Raw genomic sequence first — 14748 nt, forward strand, 5'->3', positions numbered from 1 at the left:
TTGGGGGCGGAGATACTTCCCGTGAGCATTTTCACAGTGAAGGTTAGGCTTCTCTCTTCCGTCTTCACTGGCGAACATCCCAGACCGAGAGCCGTCTTCATTGCTGTAGTTCGCTACTGTGGAGGTATTTGTGACTTCTATGTGGTCCATTTGAGTAAACTTGGCTGAATATAGTGACTTTAACTTAATTTTGGTCGCAGAACCCAAAATTTCTGCTCAGTAGAGGATGCGTTGAAAAATGATGTTTTGGATGTACCTTTTGGTAGTGCCTGGGTTTATAACGTACAAAAGATGCTGTTTCGCCCTCCAGCGATTTTGATTCATTTGAAGTCCCAGATGTTCAAGATGGTAGTTTAAGCCTAATTTTGGGTCGAAGATCATCCCCAGGTCACGATGTTTTGCTACACTTTTGATGGTTTTCCCGTCATGCGTAGGGTAAATGACTGTCAATCGCGTTTCATGAAAAGACCATGCAAACGGACTTGTATGGATTAATCTTCAGACCAAAGAATTTCAGGTAGTTTCCTAATTGCGTAAGGCTGTTGTTAATTGCATATTCTATATCTTGCACGTTATCAGAAAGTTATACGAAATTAGTTCCATGTTTTCAGAATAATATTAGAATTAAAAAGAGAAAGCTTCAAGAAGAGATTAAGACACAGTAATGACAGAAGATGTGACCTTTGGTAATTGATGCACAGTAAGTGAGAGGTGTCACTACACTTTATGATGATTATTTTCTTGCTCTTTAATATCTATATAGTACTGAACTAACATTTGAGTCACTTGACACTGCGGGGGTTTTCTGCAGTTACAGACCTGGTATATTAGAATCTAAAACATGGTACGCTTTCTTGAAGAAGTGAAACACTAACGTTGTTACTAACAACGTTTAATTTTTATTCTATTTTTGTGACAGAAAGTTATTAGTATGATTCTTATTTTTTAAAGTTATTGTTTAGAACGATTTAGAAACTTGGAAATTTAGAAATCCAGAAAATTGAAAGAAATAATTTAGTGTTGAAGGGTAGGTTGTGGAAGGGCATCAATTGTAATTGACCTCTGAAAATGTTCTGAGTTCGATATCGTAGGGACAGGACGAAATTGGGGAGACTTGGCATTAGCATTACCATTAGCATTAGTAGAGGCATATGATGCAATAAAGCAAACTTATGCAGCATCAGCCAAAAACAAAACACTCCCATTTCACCCCTCCGTTCGTTCGAAATACCTGTCCAGCTGAGTCTTAAATTTATTTAGGCTATCAACTTTCACAACAAGGGATAGAAGTCTGTTCCACCAACCAACTACCCGCTGGCTAAAGGCAATTTCCGCACATCTATCCTACATCTCTCTTTCCTCAATTTGAATTTATGCCCTCTCAGGTGATTATTCTGAGCAAGAGGAAGAATCCCATCGGCATTGAGCATGCTCAAACCATTCAAGGTTTATACACCTCTATCAGATCACCTCACCGGTGCCTAGTCTCCAGACACTGTAATTTGCAAAACTTAAGTCTTTCTTCGTAAGAGCAACCATTTGTTTCATTCACTAATCTTGTTGCCCTTCTCTGTACTCGTTCCAGCAGCTCTTCATCCAACTTGAAATGAGGTCTCCTGACCTGTATACAGTACTCAAGGTGTGGCCTGACCATTGCCTTATACAAGGGAATAATCACCTCCTTATCCCTGCTAGAAAAATTCCTGTATATCATTGACAAGACACTATGAGCTACTCTTGCAGCCCGTCTGCACTGCTCAGAAAACTTCATTTCTGCCTGCACAATTACCCCCAGGTCCTTTTAATTTTCTACCACTGTCAGTATAATAACACAGAGTTGATACGTTGCTCTGGGGTTACTGTTTCCCATACCACAGAGTTGATACGTTGCTCTGGGGTTACTGTTTCCCATATGCAGCACTTTACATTTGTCAATGTTAAACTTCATTTGCCACCTCTCAGCCCATCTGCTCAACCTTTCCAGATCCTGTTGCAGCAGCATACTGTCAGTAGTGTCCTTAGCCACCCTGTCAACCTTTGTATCGTCTGCAAACTTGGATATTAAGCTTGATATACCATCATCAATATCATTTATAAATACAGAAAACAACAGTGAACCCAACACTGAACCCTGAGGGACTCCACTAATAACATTAATACATGATGAGCAGAGTTTATCAATGATTCTGTATTTATAAATCATCAATATCATTTATAAATACAGAAAACAACAATGGACCCAACACTAAACCTTGAAGGACTCAACTAATAACATTAATCCACGATGAGCAGTTTCCATTGAATACCACTCTCTGTCTTCTCCCCCTCAACCATCCCTTTATCCATAGCAGCAGTTTGCCTCCATTGCCACACTGCTCCAATTTCTGCAGCAGTCTTCCATATGCAACAGTATCAGAAGCCTTTCTAAGATCCAAATATATAATATCAAATTTATTCCCTGCATCCAGTTCTTTTGTGACAGCATCATAGTATCCCATCAAATTGGTCAGGCAAGACTTTCCCTTAACAAACCCATGCTGTGTTTGAGCTATAATTGAAGTCTTGTCAAGATCATCCTGCAGTGCTTCTTAAACCATGCCTCCATTAATTTTCCTGGAACAGAAGTAAAACTCACAGGTCTATAATTACTTGTGTCAGCCTTTGATCCTCCTTTTTGATTTGGGGTGACATTTGCACATCTCCAATCTATAGGTACCTCCCCTGAGTCCAATGAAGCTCTCATAATTACGGCTAAGGGTTTGCTTACTTCCTTTGCTGCCTCCTTTAATATAACTGGATAGATCCCATCCACCCCGGGTGCCTTTTTTTAGTTTATCGTCAAAAATTTCTCCTCCACTTTCCTCTCAGTTATTACAAAATCATCTAGCTCACTGCCAGAGTTTACTTCACCTCTGGTATTCCCTTTCCTGAATAACTCCTCATGTCTGAATTCAGATGCAAAATACTCGTTTGGTTTGTTAGCCACCTGAGCAGGATCATCAACAGTTGAACCATCAATATCCAGTGGACCAACCTGATTCATCCCTTTCCTTCTAGAGTTTACATAGGTAAAGAACTCTTTTCTGTTTTTCTTTGCCTCCTTTGCCAAAGATTTCTCATAATCTGCCTTTGCCTCCCTAATCTCCTTTGTGGCTTGGTTACACACTAGCTTATATCTAACATAGGCTTCCATGTCACCCATTAATTTGTATGTATCCCATGCATTTTTCTTCTCTGCCGTATGTCTCATTAGTTCATCTTATATCCATTTAGACCTAAACCTTGAACAATATTTCTTAGTTGGAATGTAAAGCCTAGTAGCTTCCAAGATTAATTCTTTGAATGATTCCCATTTTGAATTTCCTGTTGGTAACATCATCAGTTGGTTCCACTGTATAGAATACTGTCTCAGTCCATCGTAGTCGCCTTTACGAAAGCAAAAACCCTTCCCTTTACCCCTGATGGTAGTTACCTCTTTGAGTAAATCCCACTTCAGCACACTGTGATCACTGCCGTCTAGTGGTTCCTTTATCTGCAGATTCTTAATGCATGAAGAATCACTACTGATAATCAGATCAAGAGTATTACTCCCTCTAGTTGCCTCCCGAACATGCTGATGTAGAAAACAATCATCCAATAAATCCACAAAAGCCTTGCTAGTGTGTGAGTAACCAACCCACAAATTCCAGTCAATATCTGGGAAATTAAAATCCCCCATTAGAAGACGCTCTGATTTACTGGCCCACTCTATTTCCCTGTACAGTTTCTTATTATACTCCTCAGAGTGATTAGGCGTATAGCTCACTCCGACTCTCAATTTTGATCTCCCAATGCTTATGTCACACCAAACTGACTCGACACTGCACTGTCCAGCGATGTCGATTGGCTTCACTTCCTTGGATTTTATGTGTTTCTTAACTAATAGCATAACCCCTCCTCCCTTCCTATTCTGTCTATCCTTTCTGAACACATTGTACTCCCCAAATTCCAGTTCTGCATTCCTTATATCTGTGTGACACCACGTCTCTGATATCCCAACAATATCCGCCTTTGATGCTTTGAGCATTCATCAAATTTATTTACCAAACCCCTAGCATTGGTGTACATACAAATATACATGCACCTGTTCCTATTCTTATCTACCCTAACACAACCCATGTGTTTACTTGTATCACAATGACTCCCAGCAGTCTCTGAAATATCCTGCCTCTTTGTTTTCCAGGCTGCTGCTCATTCCAATAGAAGCAGTGCAAGAATCACTTTCACCTCTGCCAGTGGCTACTGTTAATCTATTAGTCCTTGTATCCCCCAAAGCTAGCAGTTTTTCGACCTACCTAACACTGCCTCGATTGACTTCGATTGCCTTAGGATTCGATTACCTTCTCTGTCGATGGGAATCGAATCCAAGAAAAGTTTCTAAAGTTCTCATCAATCGAAGTTATAGTTATGAAATTTCGGCATTTGGAGTAGTGTTCTCCCGCTTAAGTTATTTTGGACTTTTCAGAGCTTACACCATGGAAATAGTCTCCCGAACACGCACTTCTATACACAAAAATTATTCCTCTAAAATTGTCATCTCGCATACATAAAGTAATTGTGACAGGCAAAAATGTAAATGTTATCACGAATATCCTGCAAGTTTTAAAAATTGCACTCCAAGTGGCAGGGCTGTTTTTTTAGCCTTTGAAAATGAAGCTTGACAGTGATGTGCGCAGGAAATGGAGGTGTTTTAGATGGGACATCATTTTTAGCCAGTGCCAGAGCGGCAGTCCGTGGAGTAGAAATACAAGGATCCGACAATAAAGAAGAAATTCAAGGCTAAGCCATCCGCTGGAAAAGTCGTGTGGTCTGTTTCTTGGGACAAGATTTTCCTTATGGATTTTGTGCGACGGGAACACACAATGAATTCTATTCATTGTGTGTTCCAGTTCAAAAAATAATAATAATAATAAATAAATAAATAAAAATGAATTCTATTCACCAGCTAGAAACAATGAAGAAGCAAATTGCAAGAATGCGACTAAAGAAGAAACAGAAAGAAAATTTTCCTTCGGCACGACAATTCCAGCCCATAGCAAGGGAGAGCACTGCGGAATTCGGGCTTTGTGTTCTACCACTTCCACGTACAGTCCCGATATTGCACAATTATACTTGAATCTGTATGTCCCTATGAAAGATTGTCTTCGTCAAAATACTTCCTCGATGGCGATGCTGTTATTGCTACCTTCAGAAGTAGCTCTTGGAGCTGACAGAAACTTTTATGAAATGTAAAGGATGAAGAGAAACTGTATATAAAGTCGTGAGAAATATGCGGATAAACAAACTTTACTATTTAAACTTGAAGCGTGCAACCTAAGTTTAAATTGACATAACCGCGATGGCATCTAAGAAACAAAAACGGAGGAATTGGTCTTCAAGCGACCCTCATAGATCGAACAGGTATGTGGAACGAGTTTCCTTGCTTTTAAAATGTTAATTTCCTGATGTTACGGGTCAATATTCATCCATTACACTCGAGGGAAGATTTATAAACAGTTTCACATAACGTGTACATGTTTTCAACGGTAAGTCACTTCAGCCATATTTTGAACGAGTTTATTCCTGTGTGTGTGTAACTAATCGACCACTTGTTCTCTATTGCTTTAAAACCTCTTGCAGAAAGCGTGCTTGAGAGGATCGTTCTTGGGTTTGTTTGTCTACTGGACATAGTTATTTCGTGTTCTGTTTGTCATAGATTAAGTCACTAATTTTAGATTCTAACCACGCATATGGTAAATCACCATGTGAAAAGAGGAGGGCGTGTTTTCAAGAGCTCGCTTCATCCTAAGGTAGATCGAAACAGCATTCGAAATAGGGCCTACACAGAAAGCTATTTGGGGCTTCTTTCACTACGATTAAAAACACACTCTTATTTTTTACGTCAGCCATTTTCTTTATTAGTTAACTCTACTCATGTAAGATGTAAAATCTTACAAATTAATTTAAAAAAAGAGATATTGGGTTTGTTTTTCGCGAAGTAAGACTGAATTAGAAGAAAGATTTAGTAATGGGATGGGTTAAGCGTGAGAATTATTAGTAGCAAAGGGGTAAACTATCAACTCCCATAATACAAGAGAGCAAACAGGGACAGAAGTGGCAGGAAAAAGACGAAAATGGCTGTCCTGGGAGACGACGGACGGCAGACGTGAAAGGATTGTGCTACCCTGAGAACTAGACGACAAAATTACGGAACAAGGCTTGGTTTGCACACGGCGCAAATATTTATGATAAATTTTTTTAACGAATAGAAAAGTCGGACGATTAGATGAATTCCTGGGATTGATAGAGAGGATGGGGGAAGGAGGTTCAAACGTTGGAGAAAAAGTTGGGGTCGTGAGGGTGATGACAGACAGTATGAGAAAACACAGAAGTGGCAAGAGTAAGAGGGAGTGGGGCTAAAGCAGTTATTGTGGAGAGGGGGTGAAGAAAAAGTAAGTTGTACAGTGCAGAAATGTAGGAGTGCAAAAAAGGGCCCTAGACAGAAAGGGGAAATAGTGAAGAGTAGAAAAGTAACGGCTAGGCTAAGTATGATAAGCAAAAAGGTTATGAAAGACGTAAATATTAAAAATACACCCCCCACACCTCAGTTAAAATTTTTCTATAGCCTAGAATTTATCAACCTGATTACTTTGTGCCATTAAGATGTCACTACAGTCTAATCTGATCTGACTGATTCCGTTAGAGAATATTCCAAAGGAAGAGATAATTTTTGGAAGCAGTATAAACCTTTTATATATTTCTGTAACTATATGAATCATTATTGACAAAAATCGTAAAATGTGTACTTGCATGTGAGTATAATGGGTGTATAAAGTACTTTTGGATTTCACATTTTTTAAAGATTTTTATTCTAAACTAACAAAGACCTTTTCTTAAAAATACCTCGATATTTATAGTTTTGTAGATTCCCTCTGACTGTTTCTAGCCGTCCTCCTGGCTGTAAACTTAAGTTTTATTTCTAGTTTCAAATCAAATTATTTCCAACTGCATGCTTGTTTTAGGCTAACGTTTTTTAACATTTTCTTAGCCTTGCAAAAGCAGACTGTACAGGTACAACCGAATATAAATATGCAAGACATATCAGCGTAGCTTTTGTAATGTTCTTCACGCATGGTCTCAAGCGTTTGCCCCACGTTTTATGATAAGCCTCGTGGGTAGCATAATTGGAAGGATCGCCATCCTCTAAACACCGGGTGGAAAAGATCTGAGTTCGATTCTTGTCGATGACGTGAGGAATTTTTATGGGCCTTTTTTGCAACATGGCCGAGTTAGTCGGTCTCAGGAGAGGGAGGTTCCCCCCATCTGTTTCCCCCCAGAAACTCGGGTTTTTCGTCCAGCAAACAGAAAATTCGCCATATTTACCCCCCCCCCCAAAAAAAAAAAAAACTGGGTTGTTTCATCCCTCAAAGAGAAAGACTGAAGCAGAAGGCACACAGTATACTGGCTCTCTTCTAAAGCTACTGAATTTAATTATTAAATACATAATCTAAAATCAGTTAATTATGTTCAGTTATGTTTATGAAGCGCCTGATTATCCTTAGAAACGTAAACTTATAGTCATCAGTGAACAGCATTGATAACGATTTGCAATCCCGGGATTCAGGTAAGAGAAGTATTTAAATCACTGAGAAACTAATCATTCAATTATTGAAGAAAATTCGCATTTTTCGTGCGAATGAGACTAAAATAGTTTCACGATAGACTCCTTTAAATTTTCTTTTCATTTTGTTACTAGTCCAGATAACGATAAAACTATATGCACTGTATTAAAATATAAGTTGACAAATAATAAAACATAAAGTTGATTAACGTCCATATTAGAAAAAACAAACAAAGAAAAAAGCTTCTTTTTATATTCCAGTGCACTAAGTGTTGAGTGTAATTTACAAATTCATTGTAACTGTTTTTATAATAGCCGATTATTTCTATATCAAACATATCTACTTGCCAGAAGGAACCATCGATTCATAACTACTGAGACCACTGATTAGCCATATTACTTTTAGGAGGAACTGTAACGAAAGATGGGCATCCATTCTCAATCCAAAGCAGTGGACTGGGCTCCTCTGAAATCGCCTCGATTTAATCTAAAAATCAGAAAAGTGAAAATATGGTTAGTGCCATATCATTTTATTAAACACTGATATAAAATACGAAGAAGAATATTTGAAAAAGTACAGACTGATCCTTCTGATTTAATATTTCGCTTTCAGAAATTTATCAAATTATTAGAGCAGTTCTGATATCTGTCTCACACAGTAAGGGTCAAATATTTTCTTGTTAGGAAGAATTTTTATGTAATTGCACATTGCGGACAAGTTAACCAGTATCTGCAGCATGGATTTATTTTTAAATACCAGAATCTCGGTTTTTTGTTCAGAAAAAAATGCAAAACCTATTCTGGAATACCTTTCAAAACTGTAGTTAACTTCCGATGTTATGCTTCGATATCATTTTCTTCGGAACTTCTTTAACATCTGACACACAAATATGTACCCATTACTAAGACAGTTAACTGAACAGGAATTACAGAATATTATAGAAGACTTTCAATTAAGTTACCTGAGAATTGAATTACGGAACACGTTCTTAAACTTTGGAATAAACTAGGAAAATTCTCGATATACAAAATAACGTAGATAATCCTTTTTCCCGGGAAAGAAACCTCATCTTCAGCAATTTTAACTGCTTGCTTAGACAGTATTTGGTAGGCATGCGTGTAGTATCACATAAAAGGTTGTGCATCATTAACGAACATCAGCATGGCAACGTTCATCACGTGCGACAGCAGCATCGACTTAAACGATCTCAGAGATGAAAACAGAAGTGTAGTTGACATGATTAGGTTAAGCTCACAAACTTTTGCGAAGCTACCTTCTGAAAATCGTAAATTCAACATTTATTATTATATTTATTATATATTTTTCTCATTTATGGGAAAATTTTCCTCCCTCTGACACCTGTGACAGGTACTGCTACCAACTGCATAGAGCTGTTGGTTGTGTCCGGTTAGTATTAGTATAGTTATTACTGTTGGTTGAGGAACTCTCTTATTATAGGTGTTCAGGAGATTGGGACTTTTTGGAGTTCCATGTAACTGTTTTATGGGAGGCCTATAGCTGTTACGTTTGCTTATGGAAGCTCTTTGGTATCATGCCGGTGGGTGGCACGGTGACAGCATGGCCATTACTTGTTCCATATGCTCTACATTCTTTGACTTCCTATCTTAAGTCTCTGTACTTCCTGATCATTTACTCGTAAATTTTCTGGAGGTTGTTTGTGTTGGTCACCCCTATATCGATCAAGTAGGTAGCCATTTCCTTCTTGTTGACGAGAGTTAAGTCTGATTTGTTACCCGGGATTATCTTGACCGTTGTTATAGTACATCAGGTAACAGAAGGTGTACATGTTCTTCTTCCCTTATTTTAGGGTATATCCGTACTTGTTGTTATCGAGTATGGTGGGCAGGAGGTTGAGTACTAGACACAGAACCATAGTGGGATCAAGACGTCTACCTGGAATACTGCTCTTCTGATGAGAATCGGTCTGGTCGTTATGTTATCGATCTTCAGAGTGGTCCACCAATTTGCTATGACTGCGTCCAGGAAGTGTGCCAGTGTCGGGTTGACTTTGTGGAACTTCAATGTCTTTATCCGTTAGCTATTGCGCAAAGAAGTTGTAGGCCCTGTGGTAGTCGATATAGGTTGAATATAGGTGTTGGGGCGCTTCTTATATATAGGCTTGATCCATAACTGCTGCATCAATGGTCGATCACTTCTTGCATCCTTTGTTCATCTGCTAACATCAATTCTGCTGCTCGGTGATGGTTTGATCCTCTGGTATCTTCTTATTTATGCAGCTGGCCAGGAAATTGTACATGGGGGGAAGACAGGTGATCAGTCTGTACTTCATCGGGGTTGTGCTTTCCTTGTTCTTAGCCTTCAAGTAGTTAATTCCTTAATGAATTAGAGATTATAGGATTGTATCAGATTTCCTAATCATCTGGGTGAACTGCTCCAGTTTGTATCTCTGTATGCAGCAGAACTTTTTGCATCAGTAGTTGTGGATGTTATCTACAATGATGACTTGACAAATATAAATACAATAGCTTACCGCGATGATCATTCATTCTTGTCCGCGGAATTTCCAGAAGGGATCTAGAAATTTCAGCAAACAAATTTCCCTCGAAACTACCTGACAAGGTCACTCAAAATAAGCTCAGAGTTTCAGTGACAAAAACTAAAATGGTGATCCTTAAGGGAAAACTAAATCATGCTAGGCCTCCAGTGATAAAATATCAAGGAATTTCATTTCCTCTAGTGCCCACACACACAAACAGGTTGGCGTTCTCCTAGATGGCTATCTAGTCTTCTATCGACACTTACAGGATCTGTTTAAAAAAAGATTAAGAACTTTACAGCAATAATTTTCAGAATTGCAAGGAATGAATAGGGGCTAAAAACCTTCATGTTATTTATACAGGTCGCTGCTATTATATTAGAAAATGGGGTGCCTATTACCTTCCTCAATACACAGCGTGACAAATTTAACTGAGCAAAACGTTTTTATGAATATTTTATTGTGAACAGAGTCGCTGAAGGTAATATTTGATATCATTGTCATCCTGGAATGTAAATTCTAAGTATCCAGTAGAAACCCATCTACTGTATTATAGAGCTGCACATTATGCAAATTAGCCATTCCTAGATTTGTCCATTCCAGACTTGATTTGTTCATTCCAGTTATTTGGTTTGCTCAGTGGCATAGCCACATCGCCAGTATTCAAGATGGCAAGCCATCGTCGTTTATATATCATTAACAAAGAATTTATTTACTTAGTAATTAGACTCTTTGCTAATGATATATGAGACAATCACAATCAAGGATTGTGTAGCGTGGTTTAAAGCGAATAATATTTGAACACTGAAGTTATCAACATACAGACATACAGAACCAAACTCAACACCCCGTTGAAGATGTGTGGAATCAATCAGAAAGTAAAATTACGGTATGGCCAAAAGGGCACCCTTCGTTAGTAGTAGTAGTAGTAATAATATTAATGAATACAGACAATTGCACATTACAGGCAGTAATTCCAATTACAATGCGCAAGTATGTATAATTTGCATGGTCAATAAGAATATTCAAAGGGAAAATTGTAAACTGAGTTAAATACTTAGACGAGTGAATATATCTAATAAACAATAAAGGCATTAAAATATAAGTAGAAGGTTAAATAAAATTTGAATGAATAATGAAGTATATAAATTGAAATTTAACTTCAAAAACAAATTAGCTTCGAGCAAATAAAATCTATTTTGAACAAAATAAATCAAATGTACATCATTGACGCAAGTATAGTTCCTTCAGTTGTCTGCCAAAATTTGTATAAAGATGTAAACGGATCTAAATCGTAGTGAATTATTAAATGAAGGTGAGAATAAAGTGGACTAAATTTTCCAAATAATTTCAATTTGTCTTAATTTCAATAAAAACATCTTGTGATAACGTGCGTTTCTCTTGGGGATATTGAAATTAATTTCAGAAAGTAGGTAACTATTTTGAATTTACTACGTGTGACGTTATAGATGAACCTCAATCCATGAATGTATCTTCTTATAAAGAAACGTTTCATTTTATATTTGGAAACTTAAGAATGATATTTTAAAATGCGGACTTGGATTTTTTCAATTTTATTTGCTACATAAGAAGAGTACATAAACCAAATAGGGAAAGAGAATCCTAACACCGGAAAAATTAAAGTGGTATATAAGTTTATTTTGTCAAACTAGAATTTCACAAAGAGAAAATGAGAAAAATGTCTTTATGAAACCATTGACCACTAAGTAATTCTATAGACTATAGACTAAATAATCCAATTATAGCTCCTTTAGTTTGCACTGCACTTCTGGTCATTATAATGTGGTCAGTAATCCCAAAAATTGGCACCAAGGAACATTACTGAATAAAAGTTAGAGACCCCCATAATAATCATTGTATATTATAAATGTGTCACATTCTCGTAAATCCTCAATTGCTCTTTACAAAATCTTCAGAGTCTAGTAATAGAAATTCCAACTTTAATAAACTCCCAGTTATTAAAATTTATATCTTTTTTCCTCGCTGAAACGTGGTTAAATTCCTCCATTCTAGACAGTGGTTAAATTTCTCCATTCTAGACAGTAACCCCTGATTACTGTGTTCTTTGCAGAAATCGAAATACTATTGGTGGAGAGAAATAAGTTGCTGTATCTTGGCGAAGAATATTAAGATTCTCCACCTTCTAAATCGTGGCTTCTACACCAATTTAGAAGGTGGCTAACTCGAATTGCGAAACAAAAAAGTCTATTATTTGTCTTAGAATGCTAATCTTTAAGAACTAGAAAATAACCTTGAGAATTTAAAATCATCCTTAAAATTATCTGCTACCCTCATTGCCTTTGGAGACTTTAACCATCCAAACGTTGGTAAAACTAACACTGCTGATAATTTTACAAATAGAGCATTGTATATAATGACTACTTTTTCCATCACAAAACAGATAATCGATCCAACTAGAAGGACCAATATATTGAATTTAGTGTTCTCCTCTATAAGGTTATAAACCATTGTAATATATGGATTGTTTACATCCCACCATAAGGCTATATTGAATAAGAAAATATTGAATATATTAGCTGGAAAAAAGTAACATTAACATTCAGAGCTTCCAGAAACTATTGGAAAGCCGATTGGCCTAACTTAACAAAATATTAGCCCACATTTAACTGGAACCAGCTTTTCTCTGAACTTCTTGTAAACGATGACATAAAGAAATTTTTAACTTAATTTATGGCATCAATGACACAAATGTACCCAAATCCCGTCCTCCAAACTGAAAATTCCCTTTATGGTTCTTTCCAGACGTGAAACGTGTTACTAAGCAAAAAGAGAAAGCCCATAACAACTTTCTGATTCTAACAACAACGGAAACATTTTCCAGACCACGAAGGAATCAAACAACTTTTGATACCATCTCTTAAAAATTGCATATCTTCATTAATAGTGCCATTACTCGGCACTGAATTCATAGATTTCGCCCAGGGGAATCTTTGACTTCTAACCTGACGACTCTCTGACCATTTATTTAGACTGAAGTTGACAGGGGGCCTGGGTTGTAGTATACACTGATCTCTCGAGGGATTTGATTCCCTTAACCATGAAATATTAAAAAGTAAGCTCGAATCTTACGGTTTGACGAATCTAGTCCTCCATTTACTCTCAGATTATATCTTTGACCGTCTTTATCAAGTATTATCTCATGGATATTCTTCTAAGTAGTTTACCTTTCAAAATAGCATTCCTCAAGGTTTGGCCCCTCCTCTCTTTAATGTTTATGTGAACAAATTATGCTATACAATGGCGAACAAAAAAACTTCATCACTTGTGAATTTTGCAAATAATGTGTTTTGCTTTGCATTGTGGATTTGCAGAAATGTTCGAAATGCATTTCTTAGATGGGATATATATGTATATCTCTATGAACGAAATTCAATAAAAAGACTCCACCTGATATACCTAATTGCCATAAATATCTTCCCAAAGGGTAAAATGCGTAATTAATGGAATTATGAGAAATCATGGAAATGGCAATCTTTTTCCATGACCAAACCAAACATCCATTTTATTGCGTTTACGTGTACAAACTGAAATGACAAGTTAACGTAATAGTATTATGTACTGAAAATCAGCAAAATAAGTCCTCAATATTTTCTTGTTCCTCCTCGAGCTGCAATTACAGCCTTGCAACGATCTGGCATAGAATTAATCAACCTCTGATATACGGTTGCCCAATTTCGTGGTACCACACCCTTAAAATGATCTCCTGCAGCTGAATCTTACTTGTTGGCTTCTTCTTCTGGGCAATTTTAGACCACATTATGTACCAGCAATTTTCAATAGGGTTCAAATCTTGATTCTTGTTGGCCCAGTCCAACACTGTAATATTTCTGAGATATGACTGCACCTTAAGGGAGAAAACGAGGGAAAATATTGGTGTAAGTATGTTTTAAGCCTTGTGAGACACGAAGATAAGCTCATTATTAAATTTAAATAGCATAAAGCTTACCAATTTTGCTGTGTGGCAAAGTGCTGAGTCCTGTTGAAAAATGTAATTTTGGATGTTTGTGTAGTGATCCCTAATAACCAGTTTCCAGCACTCCTCCAAGATAACAGTGTAGGTTTCTGCATTCACCGTTCCGTTAATAAACTTAATTCGAAGGCCGCACCCCTTTGTGTGTTATGCATCCCAGACCTTCTGACCGGCGGGAAACTTTACAGTCGGTGTTATGCAGTCAGGATGGTACGACTCCAGTTTTCGTATTCTGACATATCGCTTCCCATTCGAGCCATGTAGTTTAAATTTCGATTAGTCAGAAAAGATGACCGTGTCCCATTGCTCTTTTGCCCATGAAACATTCCGAAAGCCATCGTTCGTAATTGCACTTGTTTCAGCACCAGAGACCATCTCAAAGTCCAGTTTTAGATCAGGAGCACTAGCATGGTAATTACGAACTTTCAAATATCAATCTTGGGAAGGCGTAGTCACTCTCTTACAGCCTGATCTAGGTCTTCTCTTCACATCACCGGTTTTACTCTTTAATTTCAGCACCCTGGATAGTGTTGACTGGTGACAGTCAATTTTATCAGCGATAGCATACGTAGAAAGCC

This window comes from Mastigoproctus giganteus, chromosome 6 (genome assembly GCF_048544385.1).
Source record: "Mastigoproctus giganteus isolate SK-2022 chromosome 6, ASM4854438v1, whole genome shotgun sequence".
Lineage (NCBI taxonomy): Eukaryota > Metazoa > Arthropoda > Arachnida > Uropygi > Thelyphonidae > Mastigoproctus > Mastigoproctus giganteus.